The following is a 5,572-nucleotide window of genomic DNA, read 5'->3' on the forward strand; positions in this document are numbered from 1 at the left end:
CTTTTCTAAAATTAAAAGTGTTGTTCGGCCCGGTTGCCCCCACCCCTCTTGTCGACCCTGGATATTTGTTAAATTTCAACGGAATGGATTAAATGGGCTGGACAGTATGGTCATGGTTAAACACTCGTCGGTGTTGTCTATAAATGCAACCAGAAAGTTAATATGTGACATCACATAAAGGGAAAAGATGTTAGTTTTGAGGTGTATAAACCTTTAGGTGGAGACTACTGAACGACATGTTTGGTTGAGGTTATTTTGAGATTAATGTCATATCTCAGCACACGACAGGCTGAACATGTGGCCCTGTATAACTACTGGAACCTGCAGGAATAACCCATGAAAATCGTGGAAAGAACCACCGACCCATGGGAAGCTACTGACATACTTTCTCATATGCCCACATTAGTCGAGCTCGAGACTCGAACCCACGCGGACTGAGGTGAAGTGGCAATGATCGGCAATGGCGAGCGCGTTAAACCACTTGGTCACCCGGGGTCCCACTATTTTAGTAAAACCAATGTGACATTTTGTAGTGATGAAATTGTATAGAAAAGGAAAAAGTATCATATGCCGCTCGTCCAAAAGATAAATGTCGTATTTATTAAAGTCCAAATGTTAAAGGAACGTAATTGTAAATCTTTTCCTGGGAACAGGAGCCCCCTTTACTAACGTAATCTCCCAAACCACCCCCTCCCCAAAAATTATCATCGGAACATATGCTTTCCATGTTGGTTTGGAGGTTGTGAATTGAGTTTAAAAAGAGTGAATAAAAAAAAAAAAAAAAGTAACAAAACTTTTGGAGAATCGGGGTATCGATCCCCGTACCTCTCGCATGCTAAGCGAGCGCTCTACCATGTGAGCTAATTCCCCAGAATGATGATAATAGTCATTTACACCTTCATATGGAATTTACCCAGGAACCATATCATAAGGTGACTTGATTCCCCCCCCCCCCCTTCAGGTAACATAAAATTCAAGCTAATTTGATGCTCTTTTATCTTGGTTAGGTTGTCTCAATAATGGCGTCCTTTTGCTAAGAACTGCTTTGTCAAGGGAAGCAATTCTTGTTGTTTTAACATACAGAAACAACAACAAAGGAGTCTAACGGAGATACCACTACATAACGCAAGAGACTAGAAACAAAAAAATTACTTTTATGTATGTAATTCTCTACAAATTTTAATTGGACTGTGATGTTTATAAATTAAATATCGTAGGCGGGTAGGGCGCGGAAGATACCACGATTCCGTAAATTGTCGAGTTTTTCCGAGCTTTCATGAGACGACAGATCACGTGGTCCCGTGACGCAATACTAGACAGTCCTCAAATACAAACATATACATGGCGAGCGAGACAAGAGGAGACCAGATTTGGGTTGCTCATTCAAAAGTTGAATATGCTTCCGAGTTATGCTCATAACTATATCTGTTGAACTGTGTGTTAACAACGTGTTTAAGACCTGACAGCAGAAAAGTACAACAGTAAGAAGGTGCTCATATTTCATATTTTGGAATTTAAAAAATGCAATGTAATTTTTAAATAAATACTTATACATCGTGTGCTGTGCACAAATGTGATAAGGATTATGTGATGGTGCCCAATGTAAAAATTAAAAATGTACCACAATGCAATACATTCATTTAAGAAGGATGTAAATGACATATTAATTACACAAGCCCGGACAGTTCAAGCCGGGAGAAAAACCTCCCGATCTGGGGGGTATTTCCACACCTACCTTCCAATCTCGTACTATCTCCCGAGTTTTCGCAGAGAACTCCCTATTATTACATTATGTCTGCCAATTTTCATTTCTCAGAAGAAGAAAGAAAAAAAAAAAAACCATTCATAAATAGATAAAAATTATACAATCCACAGATGCCATATTCTATTTTATCACTTGTGAATATTGTCGTGACGAAATAATAAATATTACACGAGGTGTTTTCTCCAGTAAATAGAATGTTAAGATTAAACATTATTCACGTAAATTTCATATTTTTTAAAACACTACAACAGAACTGTAGTAATAAAAACATTAAAAAAGTAAAATTGTCGCCAATTAGCTTAAATCCCATGAATGATCACTGTGGATGTTGCCTATTTTTCTCTGCAAACAAAATCAAACTCTGCCAGTTAACGCCCGACATTCCTCTACCGTATATGTAAAGTTTAATTACCATGATTAAATTAAAAGAAGAAATAAAAGAAAACATGCCACGCAGTATATGTGCCATCAAAGAACTAATTTAGAATAAATATTGTATTCAGTAAACAGTGTTACACGCCTTAAGACTTAAACCTAAGGAATTAAGGTGGGATTTAACTGTTAAAACGAAGTCCTAGGCATCATAAGTTACAATAAAATAGGGCATCGTTTATTTTCCAATCAATGCTGATGTTTACCTATACATATTGTAGAACATGGTTTCTTTGAAATATGTCCGAAGGGCAGTCCTTTTCACAAGATAAATGAATTGATAAGGATTAACTGTTAATTAGTCACACTGGCCTTATGCTTGTGTACTCAAGTCTAACCTTTAGCTATTAAGCAGTTTAACCACAGTTGACCAGAATATGAAAAAAGGGTCTTGTCCTGGGGGATAATAAGGCGTATCACAGGGGAAATGTCGCGCCCGGTGGGTGCTCGCACATTGGGGCAAGAGATTGGGTCAATTGTAACCTTCCCCCAATTTTTATTGTCAACCAGTTAAATTGAAACTTTGATTTTATAACTGACCTCTTTTCTTTTAATTCTCTGCTATTTAAACATCCTAAGGGATAGTTTTATATCAGTTCCAATCATTACAGATTACCGTTTATACATACTACGTGTAATAGGCATAGACTGATTTTTATTTTTTATTTTTATTTAAGATTACTGAAAATTGTGTTTTCTCGAAACATGACCGTGTCAGTGGTTTAGAATCTTATTTTTAGCAAAGCTTTTATTTCATTAAAATAAGATCTCAATTTCACCTAGGACAGAGGTGATTTGATTTCGATTGTGCCGTGTTAAGTTATGTATGTCAACATCTTGAAAATACATTTACTCTTTTCATCAGCTTAAATTTCCTCAGGCAAACAATTTTTTTCCGACAAACCAGACGGGGACCGTACTTTCAATACAGGTTGGGCCCGAACTAAAATTAGAGGGGCCACGGGAGTCGGGCTATCATTTTTTTCAGGATCTTTCTCGTAACATTCCTTTAGAAATGCAATGATCATAGTGTGCTGTATGGTGTTGCTTTGAAATCGACTCGCTTGTAATAATGTATCCATACTTTCTGTATGCATTTATCTTTCGAAAAGAAAAAGAAAATGTTGTCCACAGGCTTTTCTTAATGTGCTATTACACCCGTAAGTAACGCAAAACGGAATTGTCTTTTACTCTGGCAACTGCCAGTTGGGATGCTGGAGTCGCTACTATGACGTCACACACGAAAGTAACCGAATAGGCGCGGAAATTTTGCATACGAGGTCACGGAAGTTCAGTTCCTAGAAGACATGCCAATATTTAAATATTGGCATTACGGTCGCAGATGATACTTCAGAATCAGGTTTTCTTCCAGAGTGCTTTTGTTATTATTCTTTATTTCCATTGGTTTCTGGTCTCCTTTAAGGCAATTTTAGGTCCCTCCAGCATGGCTAACACATCATATACAACATGGAGAATTTTGGAGACATACATAAACACAAGCTGAGCACAAATCAAAGTGTGTAAAACTTTATATTGTAAGTGACCATCCATTTAGTACGTACGCAAATATCTGGCAAAGCTCGACGCCTCCTCCTCCCTGTACACATGCGCAGGGCCGTCTTAACAACATTGTAGGCTCTGGGCAAAGCAATGCACTGGGGCCCCCTACCGGCCCTACCCACCCACAGGAACAAAAGGCTAGAAGCGTGAGGCCCTGGGCAACTGCCCAGAAGACGGCAATGCACATGCGTACTTATTTTTACACACACACACACACACACACACCACCTACGTACGGACGCTTGACGCCCCCCCCCCCCCCCATTCTATAGAACGGCTTGTATTTAATCAACGCAGAAACGATAAAGGATTAATAATATTAACGTGTTTAATAAAACAGATAGTCCACCGACGTTGAATGTCTGGCTACATCAAAGAAATAAGCTCTAATTCTTAACCAAGTCTTTTAAAAGATTCCTTGACTATTCGGACCAATGCAGATTCGGCACATAAACGTTCTAGGGCCATAACTAACTCAGCCTACCTAAATCGGCCCATAAAGTACTCGGCTCATTACATACTCGGCCCAAGATTTATAAAAAAGTAACGTAAAATTTCTACCATTCAGTCTAATAAGTTACAAACTAGAAGTTAGAATTTCACTAAAATATAGTTTTCGCTAATTATAACAAAAGCATCACAACTTCCACCATTTAGTATAAAGAGTAACAAGTGTAAATTAGTGTTTCACTGAGAATATTTTAATAATCATTACAAGACCATTCTAGGAAAGTTCAGGTACTAATCAAGTCAACTATATCTTATCCCAATTAACTATTTAGAAGAGTTACTTAGTGGATAATGAACAGATGTCCAAAGTATTGTGAGGTCAATTTATTTTCTTAGACATGTGCTCAGAACTAAAAGACCACGTGCTTCATTCCTATGTTTATTGTTTTTGTGTTTGTATTTATAATATTTTAATGATGTTATAACATCACGATCAAAAGAAAGAAAACTCAGTAAAAACGTGAGTAAGATGTCAATAGTAATCGACTAAAATGAATTTCAATTATTATTATGAACTAATTAAACTATCTGTTATATTTTTTCTTACATTTTATGCTTTTCAACCCCCAACCCTCCAAAGGAAATAGAAATAAAGGTTTCTGAAAAGATTGTATGCTTCCATTTCAGTCGTGTCTTAAGTATACTATTTACGGACATAAAGCATATACAATCCATGTCACGTGCTCGTATTTATTACTAGAGTGGATGTAAAATAACCTGGATTCTCAAGAGTTAACAGAGAAAGTGGACGCTTAACGAGTTCATATTTTATCAATTAACGATTAAAAACTAGTTTACGTATATAAATATAATTCCAAATATATATTTAATGTGTATATTTTAGTGCATTTCAGTGTAAATGGACATGACATTTATTTTAGCACTTAAGTACTACCGCGTGTGAAGGGGAGTTCTGAATGGTATCTGAGACGACACAGATACGACTGCAACTTGGTCTATCCCCTGAATTTTACAGAAAATGACAGGCCATTAAAAGTTAACAGAAAGATCCGAAGAATAAAGGGCAAGAAAACGAAACCCAAACTGCTGAGGCCGTCAGTGATGACTGTCTCAATAAACTTGGAATGCTTGCTATTGGGTCCTAACACCCCATCATGTTTATTAAACACTTTCTGGTTTATTTACCTGTTGCACTTTGGGGTACGGGAAGGGATGAAAAACCCAGAAACATCAAGCGGGCAGGACCGATTGGGGTGGGGGTGGGAAGGGCAACCGGGGATAAATTTTTTTATAAAAGAAAAAATTTGTTTGAACAACTAGAATAGGCCCGGGTGTTTCTTACCT

At 37.3% G+C, this 5,572-nt stretch overlaps 1 non-coding gene across 1 annotated transcript; it reads right to left on the reverse strand.

Annotated features, from left to right (window-relative positions):
• Positions 1–797: 797 nt before the first annotated feature.
• Positions 798–870, reverse strand: Trnaa-agc (transfer RNA alanine (anticodon AGC)). The gene has a single exon. It is a non-coding gene; the product is annotated as a tRNA-Ala (tRNA).
• Positions 871–5,572: the final 4,702 nt, after the last annotated feature.

Source organism: Sinohyriopsis cumingii, chromosome 15 (assembly GCF_028554795.1).
Source record: "Sinohyriopsis cumingii isolate HCF-2022 chromosome 15, ASM2855479v2, whole genome shotgun sequence".
Lineage (NCBI taxonomy): Eukaryota > Metazoa > Mollusca > Bivalvia > Unionida > Unionidae > Sinohyriopsis > Sinohyriopsis cumingii.